At 41.2% G+C, this 25,935-nt stretch overlaps 1 protein-coding gene across 3 annotated transcripts in view; it reads right to left on the bottom strand.

Moving 5' to 3' along the window:
• SYNE2 (spectrin repeat containing nuclear envelope protein 2) overlaps positions 1-25,935 on the bottom strand; it is a 315,865-nt gene that overhangs the window by 267,865 nt on the left and 22,065 nt on the right. The window contains exon 1 of one of the 3 annotated variants that reach the window (XM_032405278.1): positions 24,785-24,904. The exons of the other annotated variants lie outside the window; for them this stretch is intronic. The gene's annotated coding sequence lies outside the window, so the exon portion shown is untranslated. Of the gene's footprint in view, positions 1-24,784; positions 24,905-25,935 lie in introns of those variants that run through there. 3 annotated transcript variants of the gene reach the window in all.

The following is a 25,935-nucleotide window of genomic DNA, read 5'->3' as shown; positions in this document are numbered from 1 at the left end:
AAGAAAGAAAGAAAGAAAGAAAGAAAGAAAGAAAGAAAGAAAGAAAGAAAGAAAGAGAAAGAAAGAAAAAGAAAGAAAGAAAGAAAGAAAGAAAAAGAAAGAAAGGTTGGCATTTACTTTGGATTATTATGATTAGAATTTTTTTCAACTCAAAAATAAAATTTGAAGAGAGATTATGTCTCATGAACAGAATTATGGATGATTTTTATTTCCTTCCTTTTGCTTATCTGCATTTTTAAAATTTCAAATGGTGAATGCATATTTCTGCTACAATAAGAGAAACATGGTTGTTTTTATTTTAATGAAAGGACAAGAAAATGGGGAATAAGGTATTATTTAGTTCAGGGTCAGTTCTCCAATTTATTTGCTATGGAACTTGTATATCTATATCTTCATAATGAGGAACATACTCTCTTGACACAAATTAAATATTAGAAAACTTTTCTGGCTTTGTCAGAAATTTCTAGAAAAGATTCCTAAAAGTCTTTTACATAGCTCAACAGGTCTCTTATTTTTGAGCCCTGAAAACTGTATCAGCAGGAGGAAAGAGACTTCTATCTCATCTTCAGAGGCTGATCAGAAGGTATAGCATGACATGACGAAGTAGGCACACAGGTAATTCTTTAATGGGGTGATTTAAAGGTCATCATTTTTTCCCATCATTTTTTTCCTAGTCTTCATTGGCACCGCATTATTTATGATCTACCTAGCAATTCCAAAGGACGTCCCTTTGTCGGTTGAGTTACAGCGCTATTCCTAGCAACTGACAGTTACCAGCTTCGATCTGCTGACAAGCTCACAGAAGAAAGTTGGTGGCACATATGCAGTTTTTTCATCTTTTTCCATCAACTTTTCCTAGTTCTGTTATAACCTGTCCTCTCATCACCCCGAACCAGAAGCTATTGCTACAAATTCGCAGACCAGGTGATTTTTTTTAATTGAAGTACAACTGACACACAATGTTCCATTAGTTTCGGCTGGACAACACAGTGATTCCACAAGTCTACACATTATGCTGTGCTCACCACAGGCGTAGCTGCCACGTCACTACACAACCTATTATAACACCGTTGACGATACTCTCTCTGCTGTACCTTTTATCGCTGTGACTTATTCTTTCCATAACCAGAAGCCTGTATCTCTCGCTGCCCTTTACCCGTTTTGTCCACCCCCGACATCTCTCCCTTCAGGCAACCATCAGTTTGTTTTCTTTTTTTTTTTTTTTAAAGATTTTATTTATTTATTTGACAGAGAGAGACACAGCGAGAGAGGGAACACAAGCGGGGGGAGTGGGAGAGGGAGAAGCAGGCTTCCCGCGGAGCAGGGAGCCCGATGCGGGGCTCGATCCCAGGACCCTGGGATCATGACCTGAGCCGAAGGCAGACACTTAACGACTGAGCCACCCAGGCGCCCCTATCAGTTTGTTTTCTGTATTATGGGTCTGTTTCTGCTTTTTGTTTGTTTAGATTCTACATGATTCTACATGAAAGTGAAATCATATGGTATTTGTCTTTCTCTGACTTATTTCACCTAGCATAGTACCCACTAGGTCCATCCATGTTGTCTCAAATGGCAACATTCCATTGTATATCTACACCACATCTTTATCCATTCATCTATTGATGCACATTTGGGTAGCTTCCGTATCTTGGCTATTGTAAATAATACTACAACAAACAGGGGTGCATATATTTTTTTGAATTAGCGTTTTCATCTTCTTTAGGTAAATACCTAGTAGTGGAATTACTGAATCATACATTGATTCTATTTTCAATGTTTTGAGGAACCTCCATACTGTTTTCCACAGCGGCTACACCAGTCTGCATTCCCACCAACAGTACGTGAGGGTTCCTTTTTCTCCACATCTTCACCAACACTTGTTACTTCTTGTCTTTTTTATTCTAGCCATTCTGACAGGTGTGAGATGATATGTCATTGTGGTTTTGATTTGCATTGCCCATTGCCGTTGAGCATCTCTTCATGTGTCTGTTGCCCCCTGGATGTCTTCGGAAAAATCAGACCCGGTCATTTTTAAGCTCCATGCTGCTATCTCTTTTCAGGCACTTTATTTTTCTAATGACCACCACAAAATGCAGGAAAAATCAATTCTAACTATTCACTACACTTTTGGAAAACAAGTGTGTAGCAGTTCTCTGGATATAATACTGCTGTGCTTGTTAGCTCACAACAAAGCGTGTCACTCACCAGCCAATAGCAACTGTGTCGCTAACCCACCTGCTCCAACCCTGACAACGTTCTGGCTGAATGTAGCCACTTCCCTAAAAGAGCTTTGTGTTGGCCTTGACCAAGTCCCAGCTGCTCTGAACTGTAGGGTCCACTGCTGCAGAATGAGAATGATAGTGTGTATCTTATAGGCTGGCTGTTGGAATTCAATAAAAAAGCATATAAAACATAAAAACCACAGTAACAACTAACATTTACTGAGTGCTTACTGTGGTAGATGCACGACAGTATATAAATGGTATTTACTATGATCTGTGAAAAGAATTTATCAGGATTCTCCCATTTCTTAATCAGCAGTAAAAATTAAAACCTCCTCACAATACTAAAATGAAAAGGAAAAAAAAGAAAAACTTAAGGATGAAAACTTCTCAAACTAGGAACGTTGATGTGTTAAATTAGCACAGATCTAGAAAGCCTGCACGCAGGAAGTAATTATTTTTCCTTTCCATCAGTACATTCTAACCTTGAAATTCTGCCCTTCTACCACACACTGAAATTTTCTAAAGATCATAATTCCCCCAGCGAAAGCCTCCTGCCTTTGTTACCACCAGGTTGCCAATCTCCCCAAAGCCCTGGATATGGTTTCAAGTTTTAAGTATGGACAATGGTTTGGGTTACTTCTTTTCCACATATATCTCTTCATTCCTTTAGTCATCACCTCTGCCCATGACCTCATTATATTTTGTCCCTAAATTGCTACCAAAGACTCCTGGCTTTCCTATTAACTTCAGCTTCCCCATCCCTATCTTTGAAGAATCCCTAAGAGGAGTGGATTATGGTGGCAAGAGATATAGCAGAAGATGAGGATGAGACTTAGGTCTAAAAACAAAAACAAACAAACAAACAAAAACCAGTATGCTGGAGATCAGGGCTGATAGCAAGATTTTAGACATGTCTCCACAGCAACAGTAGGACCCCCAACCCTCACCCATCCTCCTCCTCCAAAAGCACCTGCAGCCAGATCTATTCTCCAGATCCCTAGCTATACCCACAGATGGGATTTCAGAGGATCCTGTTCTGGATCAGGATCTATCCCTTCCCCCTAGAAAAGACCTCCAGATACTGATATTTGGTGTTCTTAAATGGAAAGGTCAGTTCCCTGCCACATCACCCAACTGTGAAATCCCATTAATTGGCTTTTTCATTCCTCACTCTTAAATATGAGCAGACAGTCAAAGATTACCAGACATCGAGGGAAAGCCTCCAAGAATGAAAGAGATCAAAACAAACACAAAAAGAGGAACCTAGAGGCAAATGTAAGAAAGAAAAGAAAACTTAAGGGAAAAATAAAAACTGAAATTGATCATAATTGACTTTTTTTTAAAAAAGGACCCCATAAAATGAACTTCATTTTAAAACTCATAAAAGGGGGTGCCTGGGTGGCTCAGTCGTTAAGCATCTGCCTTCGGCTCAGATCATAATCCCAGGATCCTGGGACCGAGCCCCGCATCGGGCTCCCTGCTCAGCGGGAAGCCTGCTTCTCCCTCTCCCTCTGCCTCTGCTTGTGTTCCCTCTCTCACTGTGTCTCTCTCTCTCTGTCAAATAAATAAAAATAAAATCTTAAAAAAAAAATAAAACTCATAAAAGGCTTCACAATATCAGTTACAAACAGAATCACCATTTCTTCCATTTATTATACCTTCACATGACAATGTACATATAACGAGATATATTTTAAAGTTTTTGTTTTGCATGCTGCTAACACATTTCACTAGCTTTTTCTTTACTCACTGGATTTTTAATAATACCCAAGCAGCAGAAGAGTCTTTCCTTTGCTGTCCTACCTGCTACTCCCTTGCAGTATATTCAATATACTTCTATTTCCATTAAAAAAAATACCCAAGCAAAAGTCATATTCTATTAGACAGAATTAATTTTAGAAAGCCCTTATGAGATCAGACTTAGTCTTGTTTACAAACATCCACACCCACACACATGATGAAATGAAGAGCAAAATGCAAGAAAACTACCTTGGGCAGGAACAAATGGTTGAAGATTTTAATTATGGCCCTCCTGAACAGCAGTATAGTTCGTTTTATTTCCTCCAAAGACAAAAGTCAATTTCACCCTCAGTGATGCAAATGCACAGAAGCTCAGTATGAATTCACAATTCCACCGGAATCTGTAAGTTACCAAGGCAATCTTCCCTTTTGGGAATCATAAAAACTATAGAGTCAGTAGTAGTGAAATGGGCAGCTGTATGAGGGTTTTGAGCAGGGGGGAGACACGATTTGACTTACGTTTCAAAATTATCACCTGGATTGATACGTTAGGAACAAAACATGGGACTAGGAATGAAGTTAAAAGGTTATTACAGAATGGATGGGCGGAGGGATGGGTGGATGATAATAAATGATAAGGCAAAGGTGGTAAAACGTTAAGGGTGGAATCTAGGTGTTGAGAATAAGTATTTGTGTAAAATTCTTGCAACTTTGTTGTATGTTTGAGACTGTTCATAATAAAACGCTAGGAGAAAAACGCAATGACAGAAATCTAGATGCCGCTAGCTGGGACCAGAGCTGCCAGAGTAGTAGTGATTAGTGGTCAGATTCTAAATAGATTTTGAAGATGGCACCAACAAGATGTTCTGACGGATTTGATGTCATGTGTGTGAGAAAGAGAAGAATAAAAAAAATCACCGAAATTTTTGGCTTAGGCATCAGGAAGGATGGAGAAGCCATGAATCGAGGCAGAGAACGATAAAGGTGGGACAGGTTTGGAGACAATATAGGAGTTCAGTTTTGAAATTTCAGATGTACATCAGAAATTATGGCTTCAGTTTCAAGGGACAGATTCCTGTTCTATTTTGAATTCAGGTAACTTGGGCATATACCTCCCCCCCCCCAAAGTAAATGCTTCTGCCCCATGGGAAGCTAAGCCAAGAACACCAAGTCAGGACAAAGAAAATGGAGCTGGGCAAGGCAGTAAGACTGGAACAGGGTATTATGAAAAAAAACTTTTTTATGTTCTATTTTAAAAGATCAGGCGAAGGGTTAGAACATAAAATAAGACATCTCCCATAAACAAAAAAGAGAATAATAAAAAAGAAATATAAAGCTTAAAGGACCAACCCAGTGGGTCTAGCATCCCTGAGAACACAGAGAAGAAAATAATCAAACAAGTAATACAAGAAAATTTTCCAGAACTGAAAGACAAGTATTTCTATCTGATAAGACCATAATACGTGTCCCCAAAAAATATTTTTTAAAGGACTCTCAGCAAAGCACGTTATTGCAAAATTTCATAAGAGTTGGGATAAAGAATCTCCCAGAGATTAAAAAAAAAAAAAAAATAGACCACACACCAAGAAACAAGAATCAGAACAGCATCAGACTTTTGTATAACTATATTGGACAATAGAAGACAGAGAGGAAATATTAAAAGTTCTGAGAAAACCTAAACATAAAAGCTAAAGATATAGAACTCTCAGAAGAAAACACAGAGCAAAAGCTTCATGACAATGGATTTGGAAATGATTTCTTTGATATGATTCCAAAAGCAAAGGCAAGAAAAAATAAATTGGACTACATTAAGATTAAAAACTTCTGTTCATCAGGGCACCTGGGAGGCTCAGTGGATTAAGTGTCTGACTCTTGATTTCAGCTCAGGTCATGATCTCAGGGTCGTGAGATCGAGCCCTGAGTCAGGCTCCACACTCAGCAGGGAATCTGCTTGAGATTCACTCTCTCCCTCTGCCCCACGCCGCTCTCTCTCTCTCAAATAAATAAACAAATCTTTAAAAATAAACAAATAAAAAATAAAAACTTCTGTGCATCCAAGGATACTACCAACAGAGTAAAAAGGCAACCCATGGAATGGGAGAAAATATTTGCAAATCATATACCTGATAAGAAATTAATACCCAGAATATATAAAGAACTCCCATAACTCAACAACAAAAAAATAACCCAACTAAAAATGGGCAAAGGACTTGAGGTCAACATCATTAATCAAAAGGGAAATGCAAATCAAAACCACAATGAGATACCACCTCAAACCCGTTAGGATGACTACTATCCAAAACAAACAAACAAACAAACAAATCCAGAATATAGCAAGTACTGTGAAGGATGTGGAGAAAGTGGAACCCTTGTGTACTGTTGGTGGAAATGTAAAATGGTGCAGCCACCATGGAAAACAGTGTGGAGGTTCCTTAAAAAAAACTAAAAATAAAATTAGCATATGATCCAGCAATTCCACTTTTGGGTATATCCACAAAAAAATTGAAAGCAGAGTTTCAAAGAGATATATATAGACCCATATTCATAGCCAGCATTATTCACAGTAGCCAAAGGTTAAAGCAACCCAAGTGTGCATCCATGGATGAATAGATAAACAAAATGTGGCATGTACATACGTTGGAATATTATTCAACCTTAAGAAAGAAGGAGATTCTGACATATGCTAAACACGGCTGCCACGGAAGAACATGATGCTCAGTGAAATAAGCCAGTCACAAAAAGACAAATACTGCATGATTCCACTTACATGAGGTTCCAACAACAGTCAAAGTGACAGACACAGAAAGTACAATGGTGGTTGCCAGGGGCTGTGGGAGGGGGAATGGGGAGTTCATTGTTTTAATTAACTTTCAGTTAATTTTTAATTACTTAATGTGTATAGAATTTCAGTTTTGCAAGAAAAAAGAGATCTGGAGATGGATGGTGGGGATGGTTACACAACAATGGGAATGTACTTAATACCCCTGAACTGTACACTTAAAAATGATTAAAGTGGTAAATTTCATGTCATAGGTATTATTTTACCACAATTTTAAAAAATCAGAAGATGATTTTCAACCTGTAATCTATATCCAGCTGAAGTATTAATCAAGTGTTAGGACATAAAAAAGTCCTTTCCTGACATGCAAGCCTCCAAAAAATTCATGTCCTAGGCACTCGCTCTTAGAAAGCTACTGGCAGACTTACTCCAACAAAATAAGAAAGTAAAACAAGAAAGAGGAAAGAAAGTATTCCAACAAAAGAGAAAAGTCAACTAAAACTGAGACAAACAGACACTAGATCTCAAACACAGGAGAAAAAGGAAAGTTCCCACATGACAGCCAGGCAGATCCGTGCAGAAATAAGCAGGGCTCTGATGGACAGGTCTAGGGTGGGAGCTGACAGGAGCAGGAAATGGAAAGAGAGGCCGTGCAGACAGGAAGGGGTGAACGGAGAGAGTGAAGAAGCACCCAGACTGATGTCTCTGTGAACTTGAAGACCCATGACAGTGACCATTAAGCTAGAATTGCTGGAGGCTGTGGCCAGAAGGTATGTGAATTAGTAATTTTGAAGATGGTGCAGCTCCTGGTAAGACAAAATTCCAATTTTAGGTCTGAGAAGCTTTAAGAAAAAAAATTATACCTCCATTTGTTCCATAAAGAATTTATGGTTTATAATGACTTGTTCGCATCCTTCTAAAAGTGGAAATGCTGAGGAGTTTGGGAGAGAGGGATTTAGGAAGCTCTCATCAGATGACCTCATTTTTCTCAGGAAAATAAGAAGTGAGGTCATCTCTTGGGAGCAGGGGGGGAGTGAGGGTGGGGTAGGGTCCTTGAGAAATAAATGGTGCTTGGAACAGGCCACAGTCGAGAACCTGAACAAACTGACTAGAGACATACAACGAGCTGGAGGCCAGGGCAGGCGCACTGAGGCCAGAACAGCGTTGGCTGCAAATGGACCCAAACGGCATTTTGGGCGGATGCAAGGTTCTCCCAGGAGGACTCAGCATCTGACTGTGGCAACTGTTGGTGACTTCAATTTCTGAACTAAAAAATGCTCTAAAATTGCACAGAGGGGCACCTGGCTGGCTCAGTCGGTGGAGCATGCGACTCTTGACCTTGGGGCTGTGAGTTTGATCTCCACATTGGGTGTAGAGATTACCTGAAAATACAATTTTTTAAAAAAATATTGCACAAAGACAGACATATTCAAGAATGTTCATGGCAGAATCACTTATAATAGAAAAAAGTGGAAATAACTGAATCCCATCAGTAGGAGAATGGATAAACTGTGGTTGATTCATGCAAGGAAGACGATGCCACAGCTAAAATGAATGACCAACCAGTATCAGCATGGTTATATATCAAAACTATAATGGGGCAGGGGAGTGCGGGGGGCAAGTGCAGAAGGACTCATATACTATGAAGTCATTTATGTACTTTATATAAATTTTACACACACACACACACACACACACACATGTATGGTAAAAGAACAGATACAGGGTCAGGAACGACACCCACCAACTGCAGAGTGAGGGCAAAAGAATGGGCGGTGGGACTTCAGCTCCACAGTCAATGTCTCCTTTTACCCAAAAATTGAACATCTAAGTAGGGAGTGCATTGTGGATGTTTAAAACACTCGTTCTTACCATTTCAAAATTCTAATAGAATTCCACTTAAGCTAGAGAAGAGAGACGAAATGCTTGAAAGAGCCCTAGATTCAGAGTCAGAAGAATCTGGCTTTAGTCCCAGCTCTGCCACGGACCACACGGCCTTGGATAATCATTAACTTCTCCCAGGTCCCGTTTCTTCATCTGTGAAATGAGGATGATGATTTTGTCTGAGCCAACTCAGAGCCTCTCAGGTTCTTGCCAAAGACTCTACCCTGAGTTCTCGGCTGCACATTTTAAAACAGTGGATTCCAAGAAACAACAGTCACAGAGGAATGCCTGAAAGACCAAGAGCCCACCCATTCCTGGATGTTGTCTTTGGATCCCGTCCAGCCGTGGGGAACTCTGAACTTGAACTGCATTGTTGTAGCCCCTCAGAGAACTGCTTCTATTAAAATGTATTCTGGTATAATCCCGTAAGCCCTACCGAGCCGGATATTAGAGGGACCCGGATATTAGAGGGACCAGGCGAGAGAAACGTACCATGCCACTTTTTCCACCGTATTTCAGGGGTACCGGGCGTTAAGACACACGGTGTTCCTTTTACAAGAACACGCTGTGGAACATTCTCTCAGGTCTCTGGACCAAGAAAAACTGTGATCCGGAGCATTTATTCTTTTCATCTAATGACCATGTTATTTTTATGAACAAAGTTTCCCCCTCTTTTTTGGCTGGCATAGCCCAGCTCTAGCAATTACAAATGACTTTATGGAAACAAGTTGCTTTCCCACTGGCTTTATTCAACTACACTTTTTCCCCTTCGCTGCAAGGTCCTTCTCTATTTTTTTTTTTATTCTGTTTAATTCTATGTTTTCCTACAGATGACTTCCAACTTTCTCTGGGACACGAGACGGTATGAATAAGCGAGTTAAATGAACTCAGACTTTCTGTAAGGACAAGATAGAGCATGTTGAAAATCACAAAATGAGATGTAAATGCAAATTGTTCTTTATTGTGAAAAAGGAAAATTCACTGTGGAAAAATGAAATTGTATGTGCTTTCAGTAAATGAAATTTACTAAATGAAAATTAAACTTAAATATTTCTCAATGCCAAGTCACTTGAAGACATCCATATTCCAGTTCTAAGCTCTAGGAAGTTCATATGTAGTCTCAGCGCCCTAGAGACCCTGAATTGATGGAGAGTCTTGGCTAGAAGCAATGGATTCACAATGCCTGGGGTGGGGTGTGAAATAGTGAGAGAGAGAAGAAGAAGGTACTGAGGGGCATAATAAATTGGCTTATTATTGGGGCGCCTGGGTGGCTCAGTCATTAAGCGTCTGCCTTCGGCTCGGGTCATGATCCCAGGGTCCTGGGATCGAGCCCTGCACTGGGCTCCCTGCTCAGTGGGAAGCCTGCTTCTCCCTCGAAGCCTGCTTCTCCCTCTCCCACTCCCCCTGCTTGTGTTCCCTCTCTCGCTGTGTCTCTCTCCGTCAAATAAATAAATATTTAAAAAAATAAAAATAAAAATAAATTGGCTTATTATTATTCACAAGAAAAATATTTTCCCGTGAATTCTTGGCCCTCAAGAATATATATTTTTAATGACTGTACTCCTCATGAATATATTCTTACTCTGCCTCTCCCCTAGATCCCCATTCCCTGCCCCTCAATCTCCTCTCTCTTCTAGATCAGCAGTCCAGGGTGTTCCGATCTCTCTGCCCCAGCCCCCTCCCATTACAGCAAAGCAAACACAGATTGAATCTTGCATAAAATGCCAGCACGCTTTGAAAAGAGGCCACCCTAAACACCACACACATCCTCAAAAAGCTGTTAAGACCATCGTATCTTACAAGAATTGCTTAAACCTTCCTAGTGAAAAGAAACAATTACTGGGTTCATTTCCCATTCGGTAAATTGGCTTCAGGTGAATTGGCCTTCTTCCCCAAAGAAGTAGCTGTGTAACTAACACATCACTTCTCTCTGGTCCCCACTCCAGGAATAACCTCAGCCCTGCTGGCCTCCCATCGTTTCATTCTTGTTAGCCCCCTCCTGGCATCTCATGTTGGAGTATACTGCAAGCATCCTGGCATCGATTTTAGAGGCTGTGGGCCCTGAACGGCAACTTGAAATGCCAGCTAACTGGAGAAACCCTTCCCTTTGAAGCTCCACTGTGGAGCCCACCTGTCCCTTGGAGCGGTTCCCTCAACCCTCCATCTTCTGCAGATTCTAGACAGTGAGCCTGGGGAAGGAACTATGTCTTGTTTACTGTTTACCTCTATCATCTAATGCTGTGTGTGGCATATGGTGGGCACATAATAAATGTTTGAGGAAAGATTAAAAGAGTGAACAAATGAAGGAACAAACTGGAGCGATGTAGTTGGGGAAGCTGTTAAGTCTCAGCCCCACTTTGGATTTAGTACTAAGAAATAGGGGCAGCTGGGTGGCTCCGTCCATTTAACGTCTGCCTTCTGCTCACGTCTTGATCCCGGGAGTCCTGGGTTCAAGTCCCACGTCAGGCTCCCCACTCAGCAGGGAGTCTGCTCCTCCCTCTCCCTCTGCTCCACCCCACTGGTACTCTCTCTCTCTCTCAAATAAATAAAATCTTTATTAAAAAAAATAAAAATAATAAAAAAATAAAATTCCAAACACTAGTCTTTCCAAGATATTTAAAAGAAATATTTCTAAATTTGAAATGTTTGCCAGCAAACATAACAGCCAAAAATATGTTGGCTGTTAAAATGAGGAGTTTGTTTCTGAAATGTACTATTTCTTTAGAAAAATATTTGTCAATTTTAGTGGCAGCTGCAAAGTTGCTTTCACACTCAGAACTTAATTTACTATTACAAACGGGCAAAGGTGGAGTGATTGGATTTTTCCTTTTGGCCCGTGCACTACTGTAACCGACCCAAGTCACACACGCCTTTATCATCAGATGCAGCAGCTGCTGCTTGGCCAGGTACCCATTCTTTCTCTTTAACTGTGTTCACTTACACAGGAAATCAACAAAATCCACCTTCCTCAGATAACGGTCCGATTTGTCTTATGATGGCCAAGTCCCACTAGAGCCCTCAATCACATGTACATGGTTGCCAAGTTTTTTATTTAATTTAGAAGCTTGCAGGTCCAATTTTCTTTTTTTTTTTTTTTTTAAAGATTTTATTATTTGACAGAGAGAGAGAGAGAGAGCACAAGCAGGGGGAGTGGCAGGCAAAGGCAGAGGGAGAAGCAGGCTCCCCACAGAGCAGGGGGAGCCCAATGCGGGACTCAATCCCAGGACCCCAGGATCATGACCCGAGCCGAAGGCAGTCACTTAACCAACTAAGCCACCCAGGCGCTCCCCAGGTCCAATTTTCTTCTCGCACTCAGGCTTAAGGTAAGTATTACCAAAACATGGCACAGAGTCATGGAAAGTTGAGGGTTCCAGATGGGATCGTATTCATTCATTCATTTAACAAAGACCAGTTGAGTGCTCACTACCTGTCAGGCACTGGGGATGCAAAGATGAGTAAGTGTGAAAGATTTTCCAGAGACAGGAAGAGCATGTTTGAGGAGCATAAACACCAGCAGGATTTAACTGCCTTGGGGAATCCAAAAAAAGCAAGGCTTGTCAAAACAGGCTTAAACAGAAAAGGACCAATTTCTAGCACCCTACCCTTAAGATTTCCCTGCTAAAGCAGGTAAGGACCTGGCAAATGTAGACTGGTGGAGGAGAAGGCTGCCCAGGACAAGTGAATTTGTTCACATTATAAAGCACAAATAAGTACAAAACTAAGTTTATCCCTCCAGTCCACCACAACAGAGACAAGGGTTAAGAAATGGATCTGTACTTTTAGAGGGTGAAAAAAAAATCCTTTAAATCTAAATTTTGTATACCATAAGGATAAAAAGGCAAACCACAGTTCACATTTATTTTCTACAGAATGGACTATACATTTTATTTACTTTTAAGAGGATTTTTTGTACTATATAAGTACTATGTGTTTATTAAAGTGATTTTTTAGTAAGACAGAAAACAAAACAAAAAAAAATGAATAAAATCTATCCATAAAGTTTTAGACTATCTTTATCTCCAGCATAGGTTTTTTTATTTTGCTTTTACGAAGTTGTTAATTATATCACAAATTTGTTTAATTCTGCTAAATATTAGGCATTAGCATTTCCATGTTATTAGTCTCCATAAACATTGTTATAATGCCTACACTGTATCTTGATGCTATATAAAAACTTGAACTGGAAGGGGCACCTGGGTGGCTCAGTCGTTAAGCGTCTGCCTCCTGCTCAGGTCATGATCCCGGGGTCCTGGGATCGAGCCCCACATCGGGCTCCCTGCTCAGCGGGAAGCCTGCTTCTCCCTCTCCCACTCCCCCTGCTTGTGTTCCCTCTCCCGCTGTCTCTCTGTCAATTAAATAAATAAAATCTTTAAAAAAAAAAAAAAACCTGAACCGGAAAAGAACAGCAAAGTTAAGTCTCCTCAACTTCTCAAAAAAAAAAAAAGTTCTGTTATTGTTTAGCCTCTGTTCATTTATTATTGGTCAATAAATTACCCAAAAAGTATTAATGTACAGCTTGCATGTTTCAGGCACTATGCTAGGTGGTTAGCAAGATAATCGATCCTTAAGAATCTGGACCCTGAGACTAGAGGGAAACCTATTCCCTCACCTTCCTTGATTCCTGGCTATTGTTACCACTGTGCCCCCACTCTGTTCTGTGCAGATTAAATCAAATAATTACGTGACTCATATCATGAGACTAACGTCCAGTAGGGCAGGAACGGTGAATGGTCAGCAGTAATAAGGACCCAGGCTCATGTGAGCCAGAATATAACCAAGTCTAGCCTCAACATCCCTGCCCAGGGTAAGAGAGGCAAGGACTGGCATACACCAGCTGGGGGCTGGCTACCAGGTGAAGGACAGCGCTTCCCACGCAGGCCTGGGACACCAGAGCCACATCATCGTCTTGTGAGGAAGCAATGCCATGTCACAGAATTATTCCTGGCCTAGTGGTTTAGCAGACCTGAGTTCCAGTCCTCGTTCTGGCCCAAGCGTAGAGAATGCATTTAACATATCTGAACCCTACTCTTCTCACCTATAACATAAGGGTGGAGCTAGACATTCTCTAAGAGCCCTTCCAGCTAGATAAATCTGTGATTTTGCGATGTTACAAAAAGCAGGACTCACAGTCCCCAGAAGTACCAAACTCAAGCATCTCACCACATCTCAAGCATTATTTCAAACACCAGGAATGTAGAAAAACCAGTTCCTTGCTGCTCTAGAAGTTATATATAGCCTTCCAGTTCAGTTACTGAGTTATTCCGGGTGGTGATCAATCTCCAGTCTGGCTGGCAAGGCCAATGAGGCCGGGGGCGGTCAGAGGTGGGGTGGCTGGGGGGAGGGGGGTGCTGAGACTCTGAATCCTCCTGAAGGACAGTCATTGCAGTTCTCTTCTATGGCCACAAGCTGACCACTATCCCATGGACCCACAGAGAGTAGAGAGGGTCTGATCAGTTCAAATCTGCCTTTCTAATAGAAAAGTGCAAAGATTCACTTACATTCTCATTATATGACATTCTCTGACAGTATGAAAACAGAGGATAAATTCTTTTATTATTAAAAATTATTTTCTTTTTCTCAAAATGATTATCATTTCCATGCTGTTAGGGTTTTCTTTATAATTTCTTTAATAGAGAACAGTCCATGCCATTTTTTAAAAGATTTTATTTATTTATTTGGGAGAGAGAGAGGAGAGACCCCACACAAGAGAGAGCACAAGCAGGGGAGGGGCAGAGGGAGAAGTAGACTCCTCCCTAGGCTCCCATCCCAAGACCCCAGGATCATGACCTGAGCCAAAGGCAGAAGCCCAACCAACTGAGCCACCCAGGTGCCCCAGTCCATGCCATTTAAAAACAAAATTAGTAAGACTACTCCCCCAATAAGTACAAAATGTTTTTTTAAGATTTATTTATTTAAGTAATCTCTACACCCAACTTGGGGCTCGAACTCACAACGCAGAGATCAAGAGTCGCATGCTCTACCTACTGAGCCAGCCAGGTGCCCCAGTACAAAATACTCTATCAAACAATTTAGATACCAATTTATGAGATACAGAATTGATATACATCCGGTAGGTAAATGAAGTTTGCACTTAATAATTGATTTTGCACCTAATAATCTTGAAATTACCTCTATTCTACCTACCTCTGGAAATCAAAGTCTATGATTTAAAAAGAAAAAAAGGAAGAACATTCCATATAATAAACAAGTGGACAATAAAGCATGCATTCCACCCTGCATCATAGGAATTATAGTCGATTGTTCTTTTTCTTTTTTTTTTTTTAGATTTTATTTATTTATTTGACACACAGAGAGAGAGCACAAGCAGGGGGAGCAGCAGAGGTAGAGGGAGAAGCAAGCTCCCCGCTGAGCAGGGAGTCAGACGCGGGGCTCGATCCCAGGACCCTGGGATCATGACCTAAGCCAAAGGCAGCCGCTTAACAGAGCCACCCAGGTGCCCCACAGTCAATTATTCTTAAAAAAAAAATCATTACTTATCTGAAGATCATACAGCTAAAAAGAAAACAAAGGTACCATCAACTCTCAATTACCCAAGCACACATATTCATTTTGGTGCATTAGTCAGAGTCCCATCCCTTGGCCAAGGACATTAAAGAGAGGTGATAAAGTTTATGTGTCTGCCAGTACGCATGCTTTTGTAGGTAGTGAGCCCACCCAACAGTGCATTTGGAACTTTGTTCTCGACAGAGGCATTGGGAATGTTAAAGCTACTTTGATCCTGTGAAATGGCACCATTATCTGTTGGTGCTAGTACAACACAGGTGGTTATAGGGCCCAGTCACCTAACTATAAAGCGACAGAATCCCATGTTGGCACAGGGAGGGGGAGGGGCAGGTACAATTAAGAAAATCAGCATCCATTCAACTTCCTGATTCTCAGAACATCATCCCTCAGCTTCAATTGAGTGTTCGATAAATGTAAGCTGAATACCTCAAATAAACACAGAGCTAACTGCCTACTGAACAGCTCTACTTCAGCGGCTCACAGTTCAACATCTTCCAAATAGAACGGATGACTTCACTGACGGCCATGAGAGTTTACAGGGTCCAGACTTAACTTTCTACTAGAAAATTGTTTTAAATCTAGGAAACAGTTATTTAGAGACTGCAACAGGCAATGCAAGAGTGTCATCCTTCTGAGAAAGGAAACAAGAGGAGCCTTATGATGGGCAGTGTTTCCTCCCTGGAGACAATGCGCGACCCTAGCACGACAAGGGGAACTTGAAATAGAGCCTGAGCCTCACTGAGATCAGAACTCAGAAAGGCCCAGGTGGCTAGAGCAGAGAAGGAAGCAGGGTTGGGCAGAGGAAGAAGCTGAGGCTGCCGGACGGCCTCCCCCCAACCCCATGGTGAGCTCTGTGGGCTAAATGGCCCTTCAGAGTTGTCGTCAGCTGGGCCTAGATGGCCTTCACAGTCCCACCTCATCAGTCGCTGGATGTGAAAGCCCTATGCCCACACCTCCCCTGGGAAGGGGCATAACCCCAAGTGAGGGGGTTCACCGCCGCAGAGGCAAGGCCCAGAGGCTGGGCGAGTTCTCCATTAAAGAAAGAGTTGGACGGCCCATCAGTGTCTACTACAATGTGCTCTTAAAATCATCTGTCTAGTTATTTTACTTCCCTGCTTAAAACACTTCAAAGGCTCCCCCACAACTGCACAGCGTTCAAAGTTCTTCAAGATCTGGCACTTGCTCACTTCTTCAACCCATCCCTTAACACTGTTGGCAGAGGCCCAAGGCTACACACATGGCAAATGAAGCTCTCTCTAATGGCCCATGTTCTCTCTCCCTGTTCTGTCTTTGCACATGCTGCTTCTCCTGCCTGAGCCCAGGCAGAGGGAGGCCACCTGCCTTTGGGCTCCCCACCCACCCTACCCTCTACTTCCAACTCAGTACAAATATCACAACTGTCAGGCCTGCATGTCTGAGATCCCAAGTAGACCATAAGTTCCTTGAGAGTACCACTTTCTTCTTTGTAGCCACCCCACCAAACACCAAGCCTGATGCAGAGTAGGTACTAAACACATTTGCGGGGAGTCAACGCAGGGAGGGATGGACAGAACCACGAAGCATTCTCACCAGGTACCTCCTATCTCACACTGTGCCTAGAGTCACTTCTCTGCCCCCACAAGGCTGCTGATCCCTCCCGCCCCCCGCCACCCTCCAATCCTAGAGATTTTGCCTTCACTGTGGTCTGTGACGTCTGTTTGCCCTTGTCGGATATGGTCTAGGAGCGGGAAGATGCTCGCACCGCCCCTCTCGTCCTGCCACTTTGGCTGTGTCTCTCCTCTCAACTTTGACCTGTGCACCTGTTTTCCGTCTCCTGGGCCCTCAGCTCTCCACTGGGCCATCCACCACCACCTGAGGGCCCCTTCACAAAATTCTCTTCCCGATGCCACAATGCATATTTTTCATTTCAAAACAATTCACTAGCTTCTGTATTTTAAGCAATAGATGTATGGTGACTAACATAACATAAAAAAAAAAAAAAGCAATAGAAACAGTGCTACATTTATATTTTATGACAGAAAACATCAAGCTCTAGTCTAGGACAACTTTTCCCAAATTCCCTACCTCTACAGGGAAAGAATAATAGTATCTAATATAAATTTTTTCTTTTTTCTTTTTGCATTTCCAGCCTTTATTAACTGACACTTCTCTGTATCTAAGTACAATGAAGCTTGTACTTACAATAATATAAAAGGACTCTGAAATTTTGCAGTGTACCAAAAGATTATGAACCTCAAAGAAAACTTCAGTTGTGTTCAATATGTTCATAATATTCGTAATTTAAGTCTCTAAAAATACTCAGCAATCTAAGTATACAGGGTCTAGTTACTCTCCATTAAATAGAATATGACACTATATTGGTCAATTTATTCCTCAATTACAGCAGAAAACTGAGAAAGTTAAAGGTACAGAACTATACCCAAGAAGACCCACTCTAGACAAAATTATATTAGTGAAAGTTTCAGCCAGATTGGTAAATGCTATATATATCCTAGAACAACAGTACACTAAGGCTAATGTTTGACACATCTAAGAGTAAAAGGGTCCAACAATGAAAACATGTCTTTCCCATCTCATTCCCTAGAAAGGACAAGTGTCTATTAAATAGACAAAGGCAACAGATTTGAAGAACAAGAAGAATACAAATATCTACAAAAACTACGTAACTGATCCTTGAATAATCTAAAATGGATTATAATCTCTCCTATATCATACATGTTCAAATAAATTCTGCCCTTTTCTGTGTTTATTGAAACTGAATTTGGCCATGCCCAGATCATTATTATAAAATAATAAAATATCCACAAAAGCAAAGCTCATTTCAAATATCAAAGGCCAAAAACTGCTCTCAAAGATTCATGTCCAAATGGAATTCATGGAATGTAGATAATTCCTGAGGCTTGACTCATAACACTAAACATGGTTGAAAGGACAAGATCACAATAAATATTAACCCACAGTCAATACAAAGTGTGTCTGTCCAAAAATACATTTCCTCACTGCATACAATTCTGTCAAAAAAAAAAATAACTAGAAGGCTCTATAAAAGAAGTTATAATGAATCAGGATTGTGTTAAGAACCAATTGTTGTTTCCTATTTGTAATGTTTATGCTGTAATAAAAATTAGAGTTCTTCACTCTAAGTGCCTGCTTGATACTAAGGTTTTAAATATAAAAGAATAAAGAAAAACGAAGCATATTTACCAATAAACAACACCTAATTCATGACAAAATAGAGTGCTTACTATGCACTAAGCGTTGAGGAGCGTTGAGCATGAGAGGAGGGAGGGAGGGTCAGAGGGAGAAGCAGTGATACCAACCTCATCAAACATCTCTGACACAGATACTTACACCACCAGTTTGTAGATAACGAGGGCTCCTTCTCCAGGTGGCTCAGCCTGGGGGCTGGGTCTCAGAGCCCCAGCTGTCTCACTCCTGAATCCACATTCTCAACCTCTATTTCATATAATCCCAAAATGAGATGGTCAGGAAAAGTAAACACTTCAAGTAATTATATAATTCACTCTTAATAACATCAACATTTGCTTTTAATCAGTCATGATGGAAATTCCTTGACCCACTACATACAATATCTGGAATATGATTTAGGTTTTCTTTGGTGACTTAAACTCACCATTATTAGTACAAATTTTACTGCCATTATCTCTAATGAAAACCATGTATGGAACTGTATGCAGCTCCTCACTGAAGTCACCCCAAGGTTTACATTATTCAAGTTGACATTTTTCAGGATGCACGAAGAACTAACTGCTTCTCCTCCTGGCTCTGCCACGTCCCCATGCCATGACCATGACCGTGACCAAGCCCCTGCCACTCCCCGAGCTTCCTTCCTCTGCTGTGACACAGGGACTTGCAGCTCTACCTGCCTCACAGAGCTCGCTAAAAGGCTCAAGAGAAACATAGCACAAACATGATCAAGAAACTGTAAGCTGCAACAGGATTACAGGCTTTATTATTTCCCTTCGATCAAATGCTTGGATTATATACTCTTCCTCTCCAATGTTATTTTAAAGAGGAATGAAATTCACATGCAGCTAATAGTCTCGACAATCCAACAGCGGTTCGTCAAGCTGGTCAGTCAGAAGCACGGTAGTTTCCAGTGACGAACATCAGTAATTGTGCCTTTTGTTCTGATGGCTTCTGCAAGGCCACAGCACTTAAGGCCATGAGAAGTTTGTATTTCCCCAAGTGGTGTGAACACGCAGTATCTTAACCACTGGACATTTCGCACAAAATGCAGCAACACGCTCCGTGATAGATTAAATTCATCAAGAGAGGAATTAACCTGGACTTTTCCCATTCCTTTAGAGAAAGTAATCTGTGTTGTATCTCTGATGCCAAGGATCAAATGTTTTGTTTTGTTTTTTAGATTTTATTTATTTATTTGAGAGAGAGAGAGAGTGAGAGAGAGAGCATGAGAGGAGGGAGGGTCAGAGGGAGAAGCAGACTCCCCACCGAGCAGGGAGTCTGATACAGGACTTGATCCCGGGACTCTGGGATCATGACCTGAGCTGAAGGCAGTCCCTTAACCTACTGAGCCACCCAGGCGCCTGGATCAAATGCTTCAGTAGCAATATCCCACAAAGTAACCCAAGACAAGAAACAATCATGTGAACAGCTTCAAATGTCATTGGAAGACATAAAGTTTCCTCTAAAAAACAAACCAAGTTCTGACACATATGAACAGACAATTCACATAAGAGGAAATGCAAAGACTAAACAAACACATGCAAAAAAGTTCACCTCGTGGACAAAGAAATTGATATACTTCTCCACTATATAGACAATTACCATTTTGGAAATCAATTTGGTGACATATAGCTTGAATCATAAAAATGTTCATGCAATTTGCCTCAGTAATCCCACTCCTGGGAATTTATCTTAAGAAGTAATTTGTTAAAAACAAAAAGATATGTAAATATAGGTACACATAGATATATAGATCCTCAGAACACTGGAATGCTTTGCAAAATTTGGTACATCAATGTGAAAAAAATATGTTTCTAATCAAAACAAAAGCAATCATTATTCTATGCAAAATATTAAATAAGAAAATACTAAGTAAGATAAAGAGAATACAAATACTTTATAGGCATGTAACCATACAAATGTATGGGAAAAAAGGTAAAGGGCAAAAATAAAAATTGTTGTGTTAGAGGGGGATGCCTCTTAGAAAATTCTCATTCAAAATCTTTAAGCAGGGCTCCTGGCTGGCTCAGTCGGTACAGTGCACAACTCTTGATCTTGGGGTTGTGAGTTCGAGCCCCACATTGGGTGGAGAGATTATTTAAAAATAAAAATTCCTTTAAAAAAATCTTTAAGTATTATTGCTACTTCACCTTCTAAATGAAATATATGTAACTCACATCATTTTTTTAAAACCACTTAAAGTCAACATTTGCCACATCCCTTCAACCAATTTAAAATAAGGTACATAAAATGTAGAAGGTTATCTATAAAATAAGAAATAACAAGAAAATATTCCCTTAAGAATGTGATTTGTGGTTAATAAAAATAAAAATAATAAATCTAAGTCCTTTCAGTGCCCCGGTGAGGTCCATCACACAATCCCCACAATAACCTCTTCTAGTTTGAATTCTCCTTGCTTTTTCAGACTTATTGAAGAATTTAATTTTGCGGTATTCATAAAAATATGTAATCTGTGGCATGCTAAAGGGAAAACACTGAAAGATTTGTATCTTCTGTTGTTTATTTATCTGAGTACCTGTCATGTTCCTCCTTTGTCTCAGGCCCTGGAAGATGAACTTGGGAAGCCCCTTCCTTTCTGAGTGCTGCTCTATCTGACCACTCTCCCCTTTCTCCCTGCACACAATTAACAGTCTATGTCAAATTATCTTTTCCACCTTCCCAGCTTCCTTTCTAGGATACACTAGCTCCCTGGAGAGGCTTTCTTGGAAGAAATGAAAACCAAGAGACTATTTATGGTAACTAAATTCACGGGGTGGAGATCCTTTGTGGGCTCTGATGGCCCCTCACGGGGATTTTCTGCCTAGACCTGCCTGTCTCCTCCCTCTACTCACAGCTCAGCGTTCACTGGGGCTAAATCGGGGGCAGGTGGCCTCAACCAGAAGTTCATTTTTAGGGGTGCTGGGTCTCCTTTCCCTGCCTGATAGAGAAGACATATTTGCAACAAGGACAAGATTCTGAAGTTGATCTGCTGATAAAACTTGCATGATGAGAGGCTTCTTGATAGCTTGTATTATTGAGACAAATTAGCCCTACCTCAGTTTTTCTCATTACAGTCTTCTTGGTTTGTGAGGCAGTAGGACTCTTTAAATTCCCTAGCATTTTCCAGATACAGAATAGACTTCTCTTACATGCATTCCTTCCCCTGATGGAAGACAAGGTCATTTTCCTGGAAGGCTCGCAAACTCCCCAGTCTGGGCCTTCACAGAATAGAAGGTCAGGGCCTTCTATTACTCTGGATGTAACAGAATCCTCCATGCCCTATGCTGCAGCCCTCCTACCCTTGACTATAGACAAAGGCCTTTATTATAGGTTATTATCCCCAAATCAAGGGTTCAATTATGATCTGCATATTATCACCTTCACAAATCCATTAATTCCTTCTGTCCCTATGTAAAAGAAGATTCCTCAAGGATTTGGGGTGCTTTACACTGTTAAAAGAACCAGCAACATGTACTGAGCAAATGAAGCAAACTGCATTATTTAAGTGCTTGGGACAGGGAAGGGCTCGTTATGCCTGAATGTTCTTGTTTGATACTTTAAAGAATGGGTGTCAGCAAATCATTATCTTGATTTCTCATTGGCCCCAAATATAAGCTGTATTAACCAACTTGCCCCCCACTTCCCCGCCTAGGAGATAAGGGTGTGCGTTGCCCCCCACAGCAGGTCTGTTAACTGGGACTACAGGCCTCATTGGGTGGTATGGATTTATCGGGTGCAGACCAAGAGATCTAGACATGCCGGTCCCACAGGGCAGAGTCACCTTCAAGTTCCCACATGTGCCAGTTCATCTTCACCCACCCACTCACCATCCAGAGAAGACCACGTGTGCCAAGTCAAATGGCCCGGCCTGGAAAACGCAGAAAGCCACACCTTAAGACAGTCATAAAATGACATGAGAAACACCGGGGAAGAAAAGAGGTAGACATGGAGATTAAGCAAACAAAGCAATAAACACACAGGAAAACATGGATACGTTCGTTATGAAAAATGAAATATGCCTCTTTGATCCCAAACACCATTGGTAAATATTCAGCTCTACATACTGGCTCCTAACAATACCACGATCAGCCCAGAAAATCAGAGCTGTGACCATTAGCACCAGGGTAAATCTTCCAAAGCATTCTGTAGCGCTATTTCAATCACAATATTAAAATATTAGAATTAAGGGGCGCCTGGGTGGCTCAGTCATTAAGCGTCTGCCTTTGGCTCAGGTCATGATCCCAGGGTCCTGGGATCGAGCCCCGCATCGGGCTCCCTGCTTGGCGGGAAGCCTGCTTCTCCCTCTCCCACTCCCCCTGCTTGTGTTCCCTCTCTCGCTGTGTCTCTGTCAAATAAATAAGATCTATCTATCTATCTATCTATCTATCTATCTATCTATCTATCAATCAATCAATAAATAAATAAATAAAATATTAGAATTAAAGCGGTTCTTCTTTCTACTTCCCTGGTTTCCTTAGTCTCTATGAAGGCAAAATGTGAATGTAGGCAAGCAAATCAACACCTTCTCAGCAGGAAAATTGGAAACTCTCAGAGACCTCCTGTTGATACAATTCCTTCCCCAAAATCCTCCCGCTAAACTTTTGACCTATTGTTTCTAAGCTTACCAATTCTTGGCAGTGAGTGCTAATAAACCTAAAAAGTGAAGTTTTGGTCAGGAATTATAGTTCCTATTTTGACTACAGTTTAAGTTATAGACTTCCCAGCATTTTCTTCAAGTGGCCTGGGCCTGCTATTTTTACATATGGAAACCGTCATGATGCACCTCTTTTCTCTCCCTGTGGGTTTCCCATAATCTATCTATAGGACTGGACATTTTCCAAACCCAGACATAATTCACTGTGCCATTTTTGGTGACTGACAATTTTGTTTTTATTTTTCTCTTATCCCAAGGGACAATGAATTGTCCAGCAAATTAATGTATCCCACATCCTTTCATCCTTAGAGACCAATGATCAGAACTGATTTAGGTCTCAGTTGGTCTTTTTCCAGCTCTGAGTGGATGTTAATCCTCAATAACAGGTTTGTTGGACAAGCGACAGACTGGGCATCCAGGGACAGCAGTTCTGACCCCTTTTATCCTCCCCCTCACTCACTGGGGGGCCTTAAACAAGTCATTATATTATCTTAGTTTCTCTGACCATAAAAGATGACCAAAGCAGTCAAAAGGAACATATTTTGTTGGTTATTGAAAATAAGAAAGATGGGGCAGGTGCCTAGGTGGCTCAGTTAAGTTTCTGCCTCTTGGTTTCAGCTCAGGTCGTGATCTCAGGGTCTTGAGATCGATCCCTGAGACGGGCTCTACATTCAGCGCAGAGTCTGCTTGAGATTCTCTCTCTCCCTCTGCCTCTTCCCCCATTCACACAAGTGCTCTTTCTCTCTCAAATAAATAAATAAATAAATAAAATCTTTAAAGAGAGAAAGAAAATAAGAAACAATTCAAATATAATGGTATCCACTATCGCAATATCACATAAGCTTTAAGCAACCAGCTCAATCCATAGCCACCAAACGCACACCTATAACTTCATAAAACAGAGCCCCAGCACACACTGATCAGGAACCAAGCAAAGAATCTGTTGTAGTTGAACTGACATTGAGGTGTATTTTTCTGAAGCCCTAAAATCTGTATACAAGCAAGGACTGCTAGATCCTCTTGAGCACCTACAGCACAAGAACTCTGGGAAATCTCTTCCCCAGGTTCCCATCAGGGTCCGCAGGCCTCTGAGAGGCTTCTAGCGCCTCAAGGCTGCTGGAAGCACCCCAGAGATTTGAATGAAGACAGGCCTTGATCTATTTCAAGTCCTTAGGGGCTTGAGGTCTACCCCAAAGGTATCCACACTGGGAGAACTGGCAAAGTCCAGGTCCCTGTGCGAACCCTTATAAAATCTTCTTGGAGGAAAGGAAAAAAGGACTCTCCCAAAAGTGAGATATTTTAGATTTCTAAGGCCAACCCATAGCAAATTATTGGGATCAGGTTAGGAAAAATACAGGACCCCCAGGTCCATTGTAGTCTGAACCAGAATCATCGGGATGATCTCGGTCCACAGACCTCCCTAGGGCAGAGCAAAGTCAAACAGAGAGATCTGCTAAGATACAGCGCCCCTGCAACAGGCACTTTGGCCAGAAACCCTCTTTCATCCTGAGGTTTCTGGCACAGTCTGGGAGCTCCGGAACCCTGAAGAAGCTATCAGCCAGCTCTTCTACCTCAGCAGCCAAGCATCACCTTGGGGACACACTGTTAGTCCCTCAAATACACCTGCTTAAAGATTCATGCCAAAAAAACCAGAAAAAACTATTTACTGTAAATGTTAATATTTTGAAAGTTTTATTTGTTATTGTTTAAGGTGTGAGGGGGTTTTTCCCCCCCATGTTCTGGCTGCTATTGATGAGTATTTCTTACCTCACTCAATTTCTCCTATTCTGTTAGTCTAAATCAATCAAAGTACTTTCACTTCACCAATCCCTTTGTGCAATGTCCCACAGAGGTCTGTGATTCCACAAAAGCAGGCGACAGCTTGAGTGCGCTGGTCCAGGAACACTAGGGTACCTCCTCCGTCCCAAGCTCAACTTCCCACTAGAAGAAGGAAGTGATAGGGTTGGAAGACAGCCCTAAAATGTTATCATTGTTATTGTGAACCTTTAAATAGATCTTTGTATCTGTAAAGGGTTTGGGGTTCTGCTCACAAAGATCCTGTGGGAAGGTCTGTGTTACTAACCCCATCTTTGATTTTTATCTATATTGCACACTACACTGTTCCTGCAAACTAGGACTAATCAAGTGAAAACTAAAGAATCACGATTCTTTACAAATCAAAGACTTGATTACTCATGTGATCATGAAGATAAAAATTAATCGGGATGACACCGTTGCCAAGAACTGCCTGTCCACTAGTTTTAACACCATGCCCTTTGCACTAACAACAAAATTTCTTTAAATATTTTTCTCCTTTGACATTTTTTATCTTCTATATCAGGACATCAATTTCATGGGACAAGACATGCAAGGAAAAGGAACATTTCAGAACAACTGTGGTAATTAAGCAAAATTTTCTTAATTTTGACAAAGCAAATACAGAAAGCTAAAATTAAAATGCAGTTTGTTTTCAAAATGTTTATATATATATTGCTAATTCTTTCAGCAAGATTTTTGTTTTCACTTTGGGATTACCCACTTCAAGTTCATGGTTTTTGTTTCTTAAAAAAGCAGTTATGGCAAATGGGCTCAAAATATTTTCTGTCTCTAAAAATAAACATCTTTGTTTTGAACAACATTCCTAACTTTAAAGTTCCGGCTATTCCCCAAACAGAAGAGATAGTTAACCAGCAATTTTTAAGAGAAGAGAGCTCAGGCAGGTTACAGAAATTCTTCCAGGAACCCCTTGGCTTGTCCGCTGTCCACAATATCCAGCAAATTACAGTACTTTGTTAGCTCCCAACAACAAAAGAGGCCTACAGAGCGGGGAGGGTGGGAGTGAGGCGGTAGAGAGGTGGGGGGTGGGGCTGCTGGAGCTTTCTACTAATAAGGCGGGGGGGGGGGGGGGGGGGGGGGAG

The sequence above is a fragment of the Phoca vitulina genome, unplaced genomic scaffold (genome assembly GCF_004348235.1).
Source record: "Phoca vitulina isolate PV1807 unplaced genomic scaffold, GSC_HSeal_1.0 scaffold7, whole genome shotgun sequence".
NCBI classification, from domain to species: Eukaryota; Metazoa; Chordata; class Mammalia; order Carnivora; family Phocidae; genus Phoca; species Phoca vitulina.
This window is presented reverse-complemented; position numbering and strand designations above follow the sequence as displayed.